This window comes from Nyctereutes procyonoides, unplaced genomic scaffold, assembly GCF_905146905.1.
Source record: "Nyctereutes procyonoides isolate TBG_1078 unplaced genomic scaffold, NYPRO_anot_genome, whole genome shotgun sequence".
NCBI lineage: Eukaryota > Metazoa > Chordata > Mammalia > Carnivora > Canidae > Nyctereutes > Nyctereutes procyonoides.
Genome location: NW_026575046.1, coordinates 61,609,764 through 61,629,432, shown reverse-complemented (window position 1 = coordinate 61,629,432; position 19,669 = coordinate 61,609,764). Strand labels below are relative to the sequence as shown.

Below are 19,669 nucleotides of genomic sequence, written 5' to 3'. Positions count from 1 at the left end.
TGTAGTTGCCTGCCTCTCTAGCTCCATCCAGCAGGACACGGAGCTGCACAGCTGTGCCTTGCACTCCTCTCTCCAGCTATACACTTCTTGTTCCGCTTTCAAAGACTCCTTAACATTTACATATATACATGTGCCATGTCTGGTTCTTGCCTAACCTGAAGTAGGTTTTCTGTTTTTATTTTGTGGCCAACATGACTGCGTATAATAGAACTTATTCATTGCCTCCCCTAGATTCTAAGCTGCAAAGCCAGAGGTGATCTAGCAATCATACATCTTGTTATTTATGCAAAGGAGCTGAAAAGTTATATCCACACAAAATTCTGTACATGGGTGTTTACAGCAGCTTTATTCATAATTGTGAAAACTTGAATGTAACCAATAGGTCTCTCAGTAAGTGAATGGATATATAAACTCTGGTATACAGGGCACCTGGGTGGCTCCATGGTTGAGCATCTGCCTTTGGCTCAGGTTGGGATCCCGGGATCCTGGGATCAAGTCCCCTGTAGGGAGCCTGCTTCTCCCTTTGCCTGTGTCTGCCTCTCTTTCTGTGTCTCATTTATTATGAATAAATAAATAAATAAAATAAACTCTGGTATATCCAGACAATGGCATATTATTCTGTGTTAAAAGAAAATGAGCTATCAAGCCATGAGAAGGCATGGAGGAAACGTAAATGCATATTACTAAGTGAAAGAAGCCAATCGGAGGAAGCTACATACTATATGATTCCAACCATATGACATCTTGGAAAAGGCAAAACTATGGAAAAGGAAAAAGACTGGTGGTTGCTAGGGATCAGGGAACTAGAGGAGAGATGAACAGGTAGGGCACAGAGGATTTTTTAGAGCAGTGAAAATACTCTGTGTAGTACTATAATTATGTATACATGTCATTACACATTTGTCTACACCAAGAGTGAACCCTAATGTATACCATAGATTGGGCTTTGGATGATATTAGTGTGTTGACACAGGTTCATCTATTATAAAAAATATAGCATTCTGGTGGGAGATGTTGATAATGGAACAGGCTACGCATGTTTGAGAGCAGGGCATGTACAGGAAATCTCCATACCTTCCCTTCAATGTTGGTATAAACTTTAAACTTCTCAAAAAAATTGCCTTAAAAAAGATGGGGGGAGGTGGGATAAGCCAGGGGTGAAGTTTGTGTAGCACCATGCTCACTGAAGCAATATTTTCATGGTCATGGCAGCTCTTTCCCATGTGCCAACTACTCTATCTCTGCCATGAACATCAAGAAAAATTTTGGAGTGTTATTATCAAATTTCAATGGACCAAGTGTTATTGAAAAGCACTGGTTTAGACAAGTATTTCTCTTTTTTTAAATTTCTTAAAAAAATATTTATTTATTTATTTATTTATTTATTTATTTATTTATTTATTGTAAGGTTTTATTTATTTATTCATGAGAGACACAGAGAAAGAGAGAGGAAGACTTGATCCTTGAATTCCAGGATCATGCCTTGAGCCGAAAGCAGAGCTTAACTGGGGAGCCATACAGGTGTCCCTTCTTTTTTTTTTTTTTTTTTTTGAAGATTTATTTATTTATTTTAGAGGAGTGGAGGCAGAGGGAGAAGGAGAGAGAGTCTTAAGCAGACTTCCTGCTGAGCACAGAGCCCGATGTGGGCCTCAGTCTCACAACCCTGAGATCACAACCTGAGCCAAAGCCAAGAGTTGGATGCTCAACTGACGCACCACCCAGGAACCCCAACAAATATTTCCTTTAAATTCAATTGTTCTGATGAAAATCCTCATGGCCATAGAATTCCTGAAGATTAGTATGAAGCTAGTGTTCTGAAAGTATGTCTAGTTTGGCATACAGAATTAATTTCTGATTGTTTGAGCTGTACCCTGGTCTTCTGAAAGAAAAATATTATTGTCTATCAAAGTGAAGACATTCAGTAGAATGAAGTAACCAAAAAAAAAAAAAAAACTGCCTGAACTTGGGGTCCCGTGACTGAGATCTATCAGGCATTTTACATCTTTCCTCACAACCTTGCTTCCCCTCTCAGGAGCTGAGGTTCTTCACCTTAAAATGAGAAGGTAAATGAGATCACATCTGAGGTTTCTTTCATCTTTACCATCAGTTGACTTCTCTTTTTAGGGATTCTCAGAAACATTTCTAACTTGTCTTTGCTGAGCTTCTGAGGCAAGCCTCATGAAATGAATAAGCTCTTTTTATGGTCTCCAGTTGTCTTCTGACGCAGAGGATTTCACTTTCAGAAGGAGGATGCAATCATTTTTCCTTTCTTGTGATTTCCCTTTCTTTATATGAAGGAGAACTAGTGAAGAGTCACCCCACTTAGGTCTCATAAAATTGTTCAGAGTGTGCAGAAGCCATCATGGTGAACTAATCTACCATCCTGATATAATGGAGGAGGAAACTGAGGCAAAAAGCATGGCCAAGGGGCAGCCCGGGTGGCGCAGCGGTTTAGCGCCGCCTGCAGCCCGGGGCGTGATCCTGGGGACCCTGGATCGAGTCCCACATCAGGCTCTCTGTATGATGCCTGCTTCTCCCTCTGCCTGTGTCTCTGCCTCTCTCTCTCTGTCTCTATGAATAAATAAATAAAATCTTAAAAAAAAAAAAAAGCATGGCCAAGGATTAATTAGCTATGGAATCAGAATAGCATATCTGTGTCTTCATCCCTCGTCCAGTGTTCCTTTGAGAGCACTGTGCCACTTTCTACTTCCTAGAATCATAAAAATGGTACAAGGTTCCTTGGACCTGAACTTAGTCCAGCCAAGGCAAACAGTTGTGTGCATTTCCAGATGCTAAAGCTGTCAGGCACACATTTGCTTGGTTTAAGGGTCGTTCCATTGTGCGTTCTCTTACAAATTATCTTTTCAAATGCTTGCTGCTCAAGCTGGATGGTATGTTGCCTTCCACTGATGGGCCGTTGCCCACCCCCAACTCCTGCATCACATCTATGGGTGATGTTCAGGACTCTGTATGAGAGCTTGGCTCTTGTCTAGAATTTGCAGTTTTATTTCAGTACTTTGGTGACTGGATTATACTAGTTAGCCTTTGGAAATCCTGGGACAGCAAACACACAGGGCCAAGATATTTGTAATAGCTAGTATTATATTGAGAAAAACTAAGGGAACTTAACAGAAGAAACCTTTTCAATATCACTTTGCTGGCTGTCAGTACAGTGTAGCATAGAGTTTAAAGTGTTTTATCCACATTTATGTTTCAACCACAGCTTTGCTTCTTCTACGCATGGCAGATAGAATTTTTCATATACCTATCACAATCAGCTATCTAGATTTTAACTTGCCATGGGTCGTAAGGTGATATTTTGGCGTTTTATAGGCTTTGTTGGATGTCAGAATATTTGAAATCTTTTGTAATAGACAAGTGATTTTTGCTGTGAGAGCTTGGAAATTAAAATCAGCCAATTTAATCTTATTCTCTTTTAGTTTATATTGGGTTTTTATCTTTTTAAGATTTTATTTACTCCTTTGAGAGAGGTACAGAGGAGGAGGAGGAGAGAGTGAGAGAGAGAGAGCGCCCAGGAGATAAGATAGAGGAAGAGAGAGAAGCAGACTCCCTGCCAAGCAGGGAGACTGACTCGAGGCTTGATCCCAGGGCTTTGGGATCATGATCTGAGCCAAAGGCTGATGCTTAACTGACCGAGACACCCAGGCACCCCTTCTCTCTCTCTCTCTTTTTTTTTTAAGTATTTATTTTATTAAACATCTTTCTAGGAGCACCTGGGTGGCTCAGTCAGTTGAATGTCTGATCTTGATCTCAACTCAGGTCTTGATCTCAGAGTCTTGAGGTCAAGTCCTGCATTGGGTTCCATGCTGGCTGTAGAGCCTGATTAAAAACAACAACAATAACAACAGTGGTGCCTGGGTGGCTCAGTAAGTTAAGCATCTACCTTTGGCTCAGGTCATGATCTCTGGGTCTCAGATGGAGGTGGTGTCAGGCTTCCCTGCTCAACAGGGAATCTTCTTCTCCCTCTTTTCATCTCCCTCTGTCCCTTCCCCTGCTTGTGTTCTCTCTCTCTCTCAAATAAATAAATAAAATATTTTTTAAAAACATACACAAAAAAATCTCCCTAATTATGCTGTGGTTGCCAATTATCTATAAAGCATGTGAAAATAATAAGCTTCACTTAAGCTTAACTTTGAGGAAAATAGCATGAATCCTCTTGCTGATTGAGGAAGCACCTGTCTGTGATTGGCCTTGTTGGATGACGTAAATCTCCGGGGAGGAAGAGATCCCATGGAGGGTGGGCTGACGGACAATACTGTCTTCTGCTTCAGGAAAATAAAGTCCAGATGGGAGGCTGAGTGGATGAGTCACAGCTCCTTATGTTGGTATCTAACCTGAGGACAGAAGACAGTGATTCCTCAGGCTTCTGGTTCCCTCTTCCATGAAAGTCAAGCTCTGTTCAGCTACTCTTTGAGAAGTATTTGCCTTTGCCTTCCCCCCCTGGCAAAATACTGACTGACCTCCCTATTATAAATAGGGAGTGGAGGGGTGAGCTTTTTCTCTGATAGAGAGCACCTTCATCCAATCTGAACCTAATAGAAAATCCCTGCTGTCCCAGAAGACAGTTACTTTCATCTCTTTATTTCAAGGCCTCTCCTCAGCTCAGCCCAGTAAATGAGTACAAAGTGCTTGCTCAGAACAAAGCTGAAGGAGGAGACACTACTTGACAGGAATTGCAAGAGCTGGTAAAAGTGAGAAATGAGAACTAGGCTTGGGCCTTGGTCTGAGTTCAGTGTGGGTATAGAAAGGTGACAGTTCTCAAGGAACAAGAGAAGTTGAGACTGGATGCAAAACTCATTCTTTTTAAAAGCGTGGCAAAAAATAAAAATAAAAAAAAATAAAAGCGTGGCAAAAACTAGTTTTGTGAGTAGCTCATTCAAAGGCTTGTAGCTCATCCTGTTTAGAAGACCCTTCTGGGATGCCTGGATGCTCAGTGGTTTAGTCCCTGCCTTTGGCTCAGGGTGTGATCCTGGGGTCCCGGGATCAAGTCCCACATCGGGCTCCCTGCATGGGCCTTGATTCTCCCTCTGCCTATGTCTCTGCTTCTCTCTCTCTCTTTCTCTCTCACTCTCTGTGTCTCTCATGAATAAATAAATAAAATATATTAAAAAAAAAGACCTTTCTATTTCCATCTGGTACTTTCTTTTCCATGTGGTCCATTCTCTACCCCAGGGAATTGGTAAACTGAAGCTTGGGTAGGTTTACTCATCTAGCCAACCATGGGCTTGGGTGGCTCTCAACTCAGAGCACACCACATCACATGTTGAAGGAGAATGGAAGAGGCTGTTAGAGACTCAAACTTTGGGTTCCAAGATGATGCAATATTATTAACCAAAGGCCAAACTCTATAAGAAGCTGAGATCAGGAAGGAGAGAGGAAAAAATAATTGATGAGTATATCTGTTTATGTTCGTGTATATATAAAAAATATATTTAGATGTATTTATAATATGCTATATATATAATAGCCTATGTATATATGTGTGTGTGTATATATGGATCGATCTATATAGATATTTCCACCCTGTGTGTGTATGATGTACCTAAAGGCCAAAGTACCAGTCCAAAGCACTAGGGAAGTACTTTGTGGAACAAGACACAGCCCTCTTCTCAAGGAACCTAGAGTGGGATGTGGTGATCTAAACCCATTAACTATTCCAGAAATGCCTTTCTCCCAAGATTTGGTAGGTGAAATTTGGTAATTTATCCCTGAGTTTTGCAAGCAAATCAAGAACAGAAAGCAGATATCACATTTGCTGTGGTCAGTTTTTATCTTTTCTCCTGAAAGTCAGTGATAATATTTCCAGTTGTACTGCCTGCTTTTAGAAAAGGTCTTTGCTGCTATCTTCCTAGCACTGTCCTCCTTTGCTCCAGGATCCTGGAAAGAACAGGTTCTGATTCTGAAGCATTAACATTCTTCGTGGCTCTGACACCCCTCAGAGGTCTGTTTGTTTCTGACTCTAGAGATGCAGGTCATCACAGATGTTTATTTGTCTGTTTCCAAAGTCAGGACACATGTACAACAGTAAATCCTTCATTTGCCGAAGTTAATCACAGCCATGTTAGAGCTTATATCATTCCAACTGCCCATTGGGAAAGCCTAGGAAATATAGATGGGATTTGTTCTCCAGGAAATAAGTCCAGCAAACCGGATTGGTGAGACTACCCAGAGGGAGAAGTTTGAGTCAGGGTCCCTCCTTGGATAATATCTTATTCCAGTCCTGTCAAGGGCCAAATTGAAGGCTTGCTTACATACCCAAGGACAGATTAGAGACAACTTAGAGCAGAGGGAAACAATGAAATGTTTTGTTTGCTCTTTCATTAAACAGTTAAAAAATATAGATGAAAATTTAATGAATGTTCCTCATGTTGCCACCATGAATATGAAAAAAATTGTTAACATTTTATCGTATTCACTCCAGGTAATTTTTATCAAGAAAATGTTATTATTTAATTAATATTTAACTTAATTAATAATATTTTAATAATATTAGTATTAAGAAATACAATATTTGGGCAATAATGAAGTCTCTCACATTCCTCTTCCTGGTCCCATTCTCCCCAGGATGCTCCCCCCCAAAGCAAACACTGTCATGCTTTGGTGCGTACGCAGTCCATTTTTGTCCTTTTTACTACACACACACACACACACATCCACACACACACACACACACACACACACACACATCTGCAGATGGTATGGAACACTGTTTTAGTATCTTTAAAAATTATTTTTGTATCTTTTGACAACCTGTTTTTATTTGATTAACACTGTGTTTTTGAGAACTATGCATGTTGATGTGTATACAGAGTTCATTCATTTTAACTGCTGTGCAATGTTCCATAATAGCAATATAATGCCCTATATGATGCATTCTTGTCCATCATTTCCAAATTTTTGCTGCCTTGACAAAGCTGTAATGCACGCCCACATATATCCATCCTGTGGCAGAAATGTGGGAGGTCTTACGTTTGTTTGTTCTGACTTTTGCTTTTTAAGTCTGTACACCTAAAATTGGTATTTTTAGAGCTATCTTATTATGTCTTTCCAAATTGCTTTCCAAAGTGTCTGCAGTCATTGCCAACCCAGAGGAGTGTTTTGAGAGTTCTTGTTTCTCTTCTGTCCTTTGCAACACTTAGTGTATCCAGACTTTTCTTCTTGCCAATATCTTCTATTATTTTCATTCTTAATTATTTCTGTGTTCTTGATTTCTTAATGATTCATGTTAGACATTTATATATTTCACAATTCTTTTAAAGGATTGTCTTGAATTGATTTATTTTTATATTTCTCTAGTTATTAATTTTGGCTCTTGCTTCTTTCCTTTTACTTTCTGCAAGTTTACTTAGCTATTTTGATGATCTGCAGTTAACTTATTTATTTTTCGTCTTTTAAATTTAAAATAAATTCATTTTTTCCCTACCTTTTTCTAAGTACTGCTTTAACCACATCCCAAAAGTTTTGCAGCAAATCCTTGACATTAGTAAGTCTAGATATTTTGTAATTCACATAGTAATTTCCTCTCTGTCCATCAATCCTTTAGGGTTTGTTGTTTTTTCTTTTTTTTTTTTTTTGTCTCTGAATCATGTCTTTCCTGTCTTTTTATTATTGATTTCTATTTTATTGGCATGTTGTCATAAATATAATTTGTTTGATATTCTTTGAACATTTGGAAGGGTTCACTTGGACCTTGTACCTGGCACATTTTTGTAATTGTATGAGTTTTGCTAAAAACAAATGTCCATTTTTTAATTTTCTTCAACTCCCAAACATGCTTCTTGCACAGTCTTCCTCATCTTGGAAAATGATGACACTCTTTGTTCTATCCCTTGGGTGTAAAACTTCAGAGTCATCTTTAACTCCTTACTTTTTCTCACACCAATATGCAAATTATCTATGTGTCCAGTTGGCTTTGCCTTCAAAATATGACTTGAATCTGGATATTGGAACCACTTCTATAGCAACACCATAACAGGTAAACACTTCTTGCCATTACCCACCAGCAGTGAGAATGGTCCTTTAAATACCTGAACCAAATCATGTTCTCCCCTGCTCAAAAGCTGTCAAAGTCTTCCCCTTTCTTTCGGATTAAAATCCACAGTCTCTGCCATGGCCTTCTGCTATGCCACGAACCCCATGATCTACTTCCCTGTTATCTCTCAGATCCTATTTTAGGGTAATCTTTTCCTCCCTTTTTCTGGGTCACTTGGTGTTACCTCAGGGCCTTTGCACATCTGCCACAGGCTCATCTACCTGACATTTACATGTGTTGCTATGCTACTTCACTCAGGTCTCTATGCAAAGGTTTTCTTATCAGAAACACTGTTCCTGACTCTCCTATTTCAGATAGCACCCCTAAATATCTTCACTCTGCCACCACTTTTACCTTTTCATATGACATTTTCTTCCCTTACTAGAATGGAAACTTCATAAAAGCAGGGATTTCAACTCTATTATTCATTACTATGCCTCAGTACCTGGAATAGTGTAGAGGCTCCATAAAAATCAGCTGAATAATTGAGGGGAGAATCTCTATTACTTAGGACAAGAGCTCTTTAGATATTTTTTATGTCAGGATTTCTTACTTTTCTATATTTAACTTCTTCTTAAAGTGTTGTAGCCATATCTGTGTGTTTCCCACAAAGTTGTTCTATTAGTTTAAGATTATAATTAGCAATTCCAAAATCTGAGGAGGTTGACATGACAAAAGTCATATGCCAAGCCTGCTGTGTCTTCTGTGACTCTCCAGGTACCTGCCATCCATATGTGACCCACAGACCCAGGCTATTTTCATGTCAAGAAGAGTCACCTTGGGCCTCTAGGTAGACAGCCTGCAGAAAACACAGAGCCATTTTTTTGTTTGCTTGAGAAATGACACATTACTTCTATTCACTGCCTGTTGGCCAGACTCGTTTTGACATTTTATTGCATTATGTCCCAGTACATATTTCTCTTTATTACGTTCAACAGTTCGTGTGTGTCTTAAGTATGAGAAATTAGGCCTTTCTTCAGTTAATGGAAAAGTTCTCCTGTATTATTTCTTTTAATTGTTTCTCAATTAATTGTTTCTCTTTAATTGTTTCTCTGAGCAGAATTCTAGAAATCTTTGGAGGTATAGGTTACAGACCCCCATACCTCTTAGTTTCTCTTTTCTTTCTCTCTCTCTCTTTTTTACCTCTTTATATCTTAGTACTGTGCATAGAAGGATTCCTCAGTGGTGTCTTCCAATTTACCAATTTTCCCTTGAACTATAGAAACCTCTGTGTTTATTCCATCTAGAAGGTATTGAAATTTCAGTTACATTGTTTCTATCCTTTAATTTCTAAGTGATTATTTTATTATTTTTCTCAATCTATGTCTTCTTCATTTTAATACTTTCTTTTTTGAAAGATACTATCTATATCTTTATTTGAAGCTTATTCAGAGACTACTATGTGCATTTTTAAATTATGAAGTGTGATTTACATACAATGGTATGAGTTTCAGGTGTATATCATACTGATTTGACAATTTTATGCATCTTTATTTGCAATAGTCAAGATATGGAAACAACTAGTGTCCATCAATAGATGAATGAATGAAGAAGATGTGGTGTATATATACAATGGAATGCTATTCAGCCACAAAATAAGAATGAAATCTTAGAGCACCTGGGTGGTATAGTTGGTTAAGTGTCTCACTCTTGATTTGTGCTCAGGTTGTGATCAGGTTGTGATCTCAGGTGCTCAGCATGGAGTCTGCTTGATTTTCTCTCTACCTCTTCCTCTGCTCCTACCCCCCCCTCTCTCTCAAATAAATAAACAAAATCTTAAAAAAAAAGAATGAAATTTTGTCACCTGTGACAACATGGATGAACCTAGAGGGTATAATGTACATTTATTTTTTTTTAGGAGTTAAATCATCCTCTCATTGTTGATTTTGTTGAATTTTTTCTTGGTCTTGTTTTTCCTTACTGCCTTTGAATTTTAGTTTTTTGTCTAATCCAGAGTGGAAGTTATCTTTTAAAAAATCTTTAAGCATCTATCATACTTGACTGACTTTAAGGAGCTACCATGTGGTGCTCTGAGACTCTCAGACCAGAAACAAGTTTTATGTTAGTGGGCTGGGATTTCTGTCCCATAATGGTTGGTATTAGGGACACTGTCGATTCGGTACTTAGCAGTGTACACAAATCTGCTCTGTGTGACTTGCTTTGTTCCTTCCTGTCTCACATATACATGGTTTAATGCAATCCACAGCCCTATCTTTCTCAGCATTTTCCCTCTAGAGGTTGGGAGACCCTACCAGATGCCAGTTTTATTCTGTGAGTCTGGCTTGTAATTCTGATTCAGAGTTTAGTTCTTGATAAACTTCCTCCTGTCTTTGTCTATTTCTATACTTAGAATTCAATAGTACCATAGTTTCAACATTGCTGCTTGTTGTTTCAGTACTTTTGTAGTGTATGGGATATTTACCTTGTATTGAGTGATAGATACAACTTCTAAGTTTCGAAAAGTCAACTAAAATTGCTTTTTTTGTGGTATTTTGAGGAAGAGGTTTTGAATATGTAAATTCACAGTGCCATCTTGGCAAGATATCTTTTTTATTTAATTTAAAAAAATTATTTTGATTGCAGAAGAATTCATGCTTATTATCATAGTTTTGGAAACTATAGAAAAGTGTCTAGAAAATATTTAAGTTACAACCACACAGAAATAATTATAGTTAACATTTCAGTGTGTTGTCTATCTATGTTTTGCTTTTCACTAAATGGGATTCACACTGTATATTTAGTTTTATATCATTCTCCCTTATTCCAGACATTATAGGGTGGATTTGCCATGTCATTAAATAATCGTCAAAAGCAATTTTTAACAGCTCCTTAATGTCCCAACATATGGAGGTACTATAAAAACATAAATCATCAAAAATGTTAATATCTCTCATAGCATAAATTAACATGTAATTACCAAGTAAAATATGAATATTTTTAAGGTATTTGATACATAGTCTAGCATTTCTATCAAAATATGGTATTTTCAGTTTTTATTACAATGGGAACATAACCATTCTCTAGCCAGTACTATGTTATTTTTCTAACTTTACCTGTTTAAGAGATGGAAAATTCTGTTTATATGTTTGTACTTTGAAAAATCCCTATATCTGTTTGTGTAGTTCTATTTTAATTTCTACTTTAAGTTGTTTTTTTTTTTTTTTCATTTTAAATAGGGCTCTAAGTTTCTCTCACTTTTTAGTTTGCCAGGAGAAGCAGTTTTAATATTTTTTGCTTTTTGTAATTTCTCCTTATATGTTCTTTTTTTTCCTTTAGCCTCTTATTGTGTGTATTCTTTTACTTTATGTCTCCTTTGACTGATTGCTTAATTCATTTTAGTTATCTCCTGTTTATTCACAGCCTTACATGCTTTATTACTGCTATGGCTGTATTCTGTAAGCTTTGACATGAATATACTTATTTTCATTATTTCCAAAGTAGGTTGCAGTTATAATTTTATTTACTCTTTGGTCCAATTATTTTAGGAAATTTCCAATTTTATTTCAATTTTGCTAAAATTTTTCATTGTATTTCTAGTTTTATCACATTAATGGTTGAGAATATTTTTCCTTTAAGTTCTTATCAAAGATATTGAACAAATGGTCAAATTTTAAATGTCCCGTGGGTGTTAGAGCCTATATTTTCTTTCTGAAGAGTATACAGATATGTGTGTGTATGTAAGTTTATATAGTTAGTCACATTTATATTATTCAAAGGTTTCATTCTTTTTAATATTCATTTAACCTATCATAGGCTGATTGTTTGATGTTTCTCAATTCATTGTTTCTGGTACTTTTTGGAGTATATATTTTGGTGTTTGATGATTATATCATCTACCACATAAGTTATGTGTCCATTTTATCTTTTTTCTTCCCAGGCTATTGCATCCTGCTTGAGTGTTGCTATTAAGTCTTGCCTTCTGCAAGACTTTCCCATATAACATCATTTCAATTTTATTCATTTTTTAAACTTTATTTAAATGTCTTTAGTGATCTTCATATATTTTATTTTCTAACAAATTATTATGAAAACTTATGGTGTTTAAATCTATTGCTGTAACAAATGTTTGAGTTGATTTTTATCACCTTTTCTAATATTTTCTTGCTTTTTTTTTCCTTTTTATTCTAGAGTTTGTTTTAATATTATGTAGAGGTTTGTAAGATTGAAATCCTTTCATTTATTTTACTGGTGGTGATTCTTTTGTTTATCAAATGCATATTGAAACTATATTTGTCTATCCAATTCAAGAACAAATTCCTAATGCAGAATTTAAATTATCTGGCCTTCACCTGATATCCTCCTTTTCTGTATTTATCAGTTACTTCTTTTATCAGGCATTATGATATCAACATTTTATCGTGAAGTTCTGATTTGTTTGCATATACAACATCTTTTCAGACTTAGACTTTAATTGTGTGCCCATGTGACAATTCATCGTATCTGATCCTAAAAATTAATTGGTTTCAAAGTTCTTTGCCATTTCCTTTATACTTTAAGTGTTATAGTCTTGAGTTCTTGATTTCTCTTTATCAGTTGACAGGTATTCATTTTTTTGTGCTTTCTCAGGAAGGGAACATGAATGATTTATCTTTCATGATTTTAAGCTTAGCAAAATGTCTTTCTGCCAACTTTTCACATGAACAACCTGGATATAAACCTCTCAGGTTACAAACTTTTCCAGTCACTACTCTGTACAAATTGTTTCATTGTCTTTTGACATTTGATTTTTCAAAGAAGGGTGAGGTTGCCTTATTTTTGCTACTCTAGGGATTAGCTTTTATTCCTCTTTTGATTTTTGTAAGATTTTAAATTAACCATTGAAATTAAAATAAAATGAAACTGCCTTGATATTTCTGGTCATTTAAAAATGTATTTTATTTGGTTCTTCCTAAGCCCTTTTACTCATAAATTTTTATATTACATCTTTGATGATAAATTCTCTGTTGTTTGGATTTCCGGGTCAGTAACACCTCTCTTTACTTAGATCTAAATTGTCTTCCATGTCTTTCATCTTCTCTTTATTTCTTTTTCTCCTCTAAATATTAGGAAATATTTTCAAGATTTTTTTCAACGTTATTCATTTAATTTTTTACAGTGTCACTTCTGTTTTACTGCCTCTGATACAGATTATCATTTTACCACTGTGTTTTGTGTTTCCTTTGCTATTTTGTTAATTCAGCTAGCTTCCTTATCATGTCCATGTTCATTTGAGAACAAGCTATCTTTTGACACTCTGATCCTTTTTAACAGAGTGAGTGTTTTTAAAATATATTATTGAAGATAGCAAATGAGTGTGTTCTAAATCTTTTTTTTCAAGATCAGTAGGGAAGATTTCCTGCTATTATTATCTTTTTTTTATAGACTCCATAGTGGCAGATGTATATATATGTTTCTATATACTTATCCTTGAATAGGACCAGTTCTAGCCTAGTACCAACAGGTAGGCTTTGTGGATTGGTCTTTGCTTCTGTCTCACTCTAATTTGGTAGGAGTCTAGTCTTGAAGTATGAAGTCATGCCACTTAATTTGGGATGTTGAGGAGGAAGCATTTCTCTTTGTGAATCTTCTGAATTGAGTTTTATATACTTTCACTGACTACTGAGTATTTTGAATAAGCTAGACTATCAAATAAACTTTTCAGTTTTTCTTCAAACAGTGCTACATGCAGACTATGTTCATTAATAGATGCTTCTCAAAGTACTTGGTCCTATCCTATTGTAAAGCTTTTCTGCAGAGGGATAATCTATCTTCAGAATCTACCCCTAGGGATCCCTGGGGGGCGCAGTGGTTTGGCGCCTGCCTTTAGGCCAGGGCGCGATCCTGGAGACCCGGGATCGAATCCCACGTCAGGCTCCCGGTGCATGGAGCCTGCTTCTCCCTCTGCCTGTGTCTCTGCCTCTCTCTCTCTCTCTCACTGTGTGCCTATCATAAATAAATAAAAATTAAAAAAAATCTACCCCTACTTTCTTTATTGTTTGACTAACAGGGTGTAATATGGATGGTTATAGAGAAGGAAACTGAAGAGATTGGAAACACAGATTAGTATTCTAGCCCTATACAGCTCAAAGGCTACTTATCAGATGGATCATCAAAGTGGTGATACAGTGGGTGGTACCTTATGACATAGCTTAATCCAACTGGTTTTTTAAATGTCCTACATTCCTATTCCACTTCTTCAACTATATATATATATATATATAGTTGAAGAAGTGGAATATTATATATATATATATATATATATATATTTATATATATAAAGTACCTTATGACATAGCTTAATCCAACTGGTTTTTTAAATGTCCTACATTCCTATTCCACTTCTTCAACTATATATATATATATATAGTTGAAGAAGTGGAATATTATATATATATATATATATATATATATATATATATTTATATATATATAAAGTGTGGAGTAGAATTCAGTTTGGATACAGAATATAATAAATGGTAAGAAGCCCTGAGGTTCTGGTTCTGGGTCAGGACCTCAAGGTCATTTGCTTTAGAGGGGATGTGGGAGGTCATAGGTGCCCCAGACCACTTAATTCTTTTTTAAACAAAAGAAGTAATTACCAGCCTGTTTCTGCTGCCCCCAGAATGTTTGAAAGTCACTGAAATATTACGAAGTTAGGAGTTATCTACTCCAACTCCTTTAGTAGGAAGATAATGTGAAATGTAAGATGAGCACTGAAAGACAAAAGATACAAGGCACATAAAGATGAGATCAGAGAGCATAAAAGGGAGGAGAACCTTCCGGCTCAGAGGTGTTAAGTGGAGGATCTAAAAAGAAGCCAATGTAGCTGGAATGTAGCAGGCTAGCAGGAAAATGGTGCAAAACCAGAATGGAGAGAGATGCAGGTCCAGAAAAAAAAAAAAAAGATAAAAAAATGAAAGTAAGGAGTTTTTATTTAATTAAAATTTTATAAGAAGGCCCAGGGACAAGGGGCATTTAAACAGGTAAAAAACATAATCTGATGAGTTAGCAACAAAGGTTTCATGTTTTGGTTCACTTATTCACCCATTCATTTATTCATTCATATTCTCTTTCATTCATTCAAACACTCATTTATCAAATAGCCACTAGGTTTTAGGTATTCCGATGGGGTTAAATCTTAGGATTCCCAATTCCTAGTACAGGAGTATTTCCATCATACCTTGTAACTTCTCTACTCATCAGTGTGCTTTGTCTGAGGGTCACTTTTATATATTTGAATCACTCATTCTTTACAGTGCCTGGTTTATGGTGATCTCTGAATAAGATGGTAAGTAAAGATATCAGTAATAATAATAATGATAATTAGCATTCCATTACACACATTTAAAAGTCTCTGGAGTAGGGGAGAAATATTTCTAAAAAACAACAACAACAACAACAACAAAACACAGTTAAAAGATAGTCATCATTAGTGACCAGGCTTCCCCACTGGTCAGAAACCCATAATGTCTTTGTAGGACTGATTGGTCAGTTGGATGCACTGAATTTTTCATTCAGGTTAAATCAGCTACCTTTTCTATACATAGATTTGTTGGGCCTTTGCCACATCAGACTTGGTCATGCTGACATGGAATAGTCAAGATTTGTCTCTTTAATTGTCAACTAAAGAGTTCCTTGTATATGTTTAGTGAAGTCTCATGGCTGAAATATACACAAATTCAAAGAGCACTCCAAGCCTTCCACCCCTGTTGTGGCTTTCACAACATACACAGCCTTCTTCTAACATATATTCCCAAGATTTCCAACAGTGGAACATCTGTTTTACTTTGAGGTAGCTATGATAAGCATCTGCTTAGAGGAATGATTTGAACAAAACCAGGGCACATTTGTTTGCCATGTTATGGATTATCTGGTCTTACATTGTTTATGAATAAATCATACAGGATGGATAAACTGGTAACCACAACAGCATGTTTTATACCACGTTTAAAACATAAATTTATGCATTTGTAATTTTTTTCCTGTAGAAACTAAAAAAAATTTATGTTTTAAATAGAAGATAACATGGATTTTGACTATAGCTCAGCAGTTGGGTACACAGATTCCAGGAATTCCTTTAGTAAATTAGAATCCAACTGGCTGATTGAGGGTCCTAGTGTTCACAACTGACATTAAATGCATTAAGAGTAAGTGAGTCAAAGATAAAAATACAGTATTGTATGATAAAAAGGTAACACAATTCCACATTTGTATAATACTTAACATTTTCTCCTCAAAGCTCATTTTAAAAATAAGAAGTGTAATGAAGGTTCACAAAGGTTCAGGGACTTCTTGAAGTCACACAGGCAATTAGTAACAATCTGAATTGAGAATCACATCTTCCTATTTATATTCTACTATTCTTGGCTTACACAACAACTGCTTCATTAAGAAGTTATTTTGAAACCATATTCAGGGGCTGTTAGTGACATTTAGTATAAAGCTAAATCCATAATATCCATTTTGAATTGTTTGATTTGGTATAATAACAATTCTTAGGATGAAGCAGGTGTAAAATGGAGGAGAAAGATATACGAAAGATTGGTGTTTGGGTTATTGCATTAAGAAATCTGACCTCCATTGGCTGACTGAATGGCAAAATCATTCTATAGAAGAGCCATTCGTTATGGTGCTTCCATTGTTAAAGAAGCAGTGTCTTTACTATGTATTTTCCTGTTGTTGAACACAGATCCCCAGAAAGGATAGACTTTGGTCATGCTGAGGCTGCATTATTGTTTGTACCAACCTGGCCATCCTAAATCAGGCAAACAAACTGAAAACTTGAAATAGCAAACAATCATTTAAAAAACTCACGTGTCCCTTTAAGCAGAAAGAAAAAAAAATGACTCAGGACTCACTCAGGACTTTAGGGTGATTTTGGTCTGCATTCACTCAGCTAGAGGAAAGCTGTTCTCATCTCCCATGACTTTGGCTTCTCTTTCATTTGTATTTTCCATTTCCTTTCCCTGGGCCAGATGTGTGGATTTCCTCGCTGTGCCCAGTGACAGAGTAGACTTTTGTAGAAACTGCCAGGGCTATTTGTAATCTCCTGGCTTTGCAGAGATCTCAGATGCTGAGAAGAACAAATTCTGATGTTTCACAGCCACAGGAAGAGGGGTCGAGATGTTGAGAGAAGGACAATTTGGGTGGAGTTTTCACATGTGTTTCTCCTTCATGGAGAATCCAGGGTGGGGATCTGGTGTAGCTGAAGCCAAGTTGTATTTCTGCCCTCTTTTTCCTTTGTGGCTTGGGAGAGCAGCCATGAGGAGTGCACAGTTTTAGCTTGGACCATGACTTCTTCATCCTAAAATGCCAGGGTTGGAAAAGCTAGTAAAGGTCATGTTCCCCACCCTCCCATCAAAATCAATTTTATTTTTTTAAAGACTTATTTATTTTAGAAAGACAGGGAAAGAGGGGTTGGGGAGAGAGAGAGAGAGAGAGAGAATCTCAGACTCTGCACTGAGCACAGAGCTCCATACAGGGCTCGATCCCAAGACCCTTAGGTCATGACCTTAGCTGATACCAAGAGTCAGTCACTTAACTGACTGGGCCACTCAGATGCCCCACATCAAAATCAATTTTGGATGAAGTCTGCAGAAGAGAGGAAGAGTGATTTTGTTCATACAAAAATTGTTTTCCTAGAATCTAAAACTGCTTGTTGCCCTTTGATACATCTGTGACCATCCAGAATTGATGAAGAATGTAGAGCTGAGGTAAGGGATGGTGTCAAAGGACATCAGTTCAGCTTCTCATCCAGTGTGAAAATCCCTTGGTTATCAGGGAAAAGAAGAAGATATACTGGTGATATTGAATTGGTATGAAGTTCTGATGGCCTTAAAATACTGTTTAACCCCAGGACTATTTAACTGATGAATCTCACAATCTGCTAGTCACTGCTTCCTTACAAAGTGCCAAGATAAATGTATGCACAGAGACTGAAACAATATGGAATAAGACTTTAATACTAGCCAGAGGCTTTAGGAACATGCCCCAATAAAAACTTTAGCATGGGCTAGTATAGATTCCATAGAAGACTCCTTTATCTTTGTCATTGTAGGTCAATGTAAGGATCTCTGCTAGAATAAAAGGAAGCTAAAAGGTCTAATCTCTATATATCTACTCCAAATTCAAAATTGGTTTGTAAATCTTAAAACTGTGCTGTGAGAAAAGGCCTCATACACCACATAGTATCAGATGAAAGCACAAAAATGTGAGTATGTAATCCATTGTGAGGTGCGAGTCCACCGAGGATGAGAGGGCAGGCCTATCTTCTGGGACCATCTTACGTAGATATGTGGGAGAGGAGAAAGCCTCTGAAGAGTAGAAAGAAATGTCCCAAGTGATGTATCTTGTTACCGTGGCTGTGCAGAAGAGTATGGTAGAAATGAATTTAGAAGGACCACATTTACTTGTATGACCCAGTGACTCCAGCTGCATGCACTTTACTGAAGGAAAGGTTTCCTAACCTGGACAATCATGCTAATATTTCTCCTCTTTCTCCTTCAGGTAGAAGTTAAAGGGGTTGAGAAAGGGTATGAGTGTTTCTCAGAGACTGCATCCTTGCACAGCATCCCTACCCAGGAATAGCCATCCAGTCTCCATGTTGCTCCTGATGCCATTTTACATAGGGGACGATAGTCAGATTCAGTCCCAGTTTTATGATTTGGGTGTGGATTGAACTTCTACAGTGGGATGTGTTGAGGCTATTTTCCTATTTTTACTTAACCGATTACATATATTCTGTAAGAGAGTATATCACAGCACACTGCCTCACTCTACAGTTTTATCACAGAGACCAAAGAGCATGCTCAGGATATGCCAGCTTCTCAGAGGAAGGAGAGGGCAGTCTCTGAGTTGGAGCTTTCCCACTGCTATAGAAGCAATCATAGGGAATACATGATGTAGCACCAGATGTTCACTGAAAAGATATGTTAGCTTAGGCCCAGGGCTAAGTAAAATGTCTATACCCTTTTGAGAAGAGAGTTGCTTTGAGGTGAGGTAAGGTAGGTACTTGAAAAAATACTCAGTTTCTTTGTACACAGTGAAGACCAAAGAGAAGGCCTTTTGAGAAAGTTATAGTCATACCAAAAAGGCAACAGTTTAGATTAGAATTTGAAATCTTGCTACTAAATAAAAAGCAGTGACCTGGTATACCCAACCTATTTTTCCACCTTCCCATTGTTAAGAGACTTTTTTCTAGCTCCTCACCACCTTCTTCCCTTCTTTTTGATTTTTTAGTTGTCTGAAATATTAATCCTGCAAAACTGAACTTAGGTGAGATTGTTTCTGTTTTGATCCCTGCCTTTAATTTATTGAAGGACACAAAGGTTAAGTTGAAGGTATGAAGTTGAGTTGTTCTTTAAATTGTGTTCTTAGCCATAACACCGACCTTGCACATTTTCTGCAGTTTCCTGTATGTCTGGGGATGGTCAGTCACATTTCATTGTCTCCAAGAACCATCATGGCCTTGTCTTGGCATTCATGCAGGCTTCTCTTCACTACAGACCAAGATAGTACTTAATGTCGATCTCCCCATGGGAGGCAGCTTTCAGAGTTTGGTGTTGACATTTCAAAGTTTAATCCTTTTTCATATTCTTTTCTCTGTGTCAGCCTCAGTTCAAATCAGATACAATTGAT

At 36.9% G+C, this 19,669-nt stretch overlaps 1 protein-coding gene and 1 long non-coding RNA gene across 2 annotated transcripts in view; one reads left to right on the top strand and one right to left on the bottom strand.

The window, feature by feature from the left end:
- Positions 1-17,110, bottom strand: part of LOC129509934 (uncharacterized) — a 33,529-nt gene extending 16,419 nt beyond the window's left edge. Inside the window, exon 1 of the long non-coding RNA XR_008664443.1 lies at positions 16,891-17,110. This is a non-coding gene — a long non-coding RNA (uncharacterized LOC129509934). The remainder of the gene's footprint in view (positions 1-16,890) is intronic.
- LRMDA (leucine rich melanocyte differentiation associated) overlaps positions 1-19,669 on the top strand; it is a 1,013,426-nt gene that overhangs the window by 916,515 nt on the left and 77,242 nt on the right. The gene's annotated exons all lie outside the window — the stretch shown is intronic.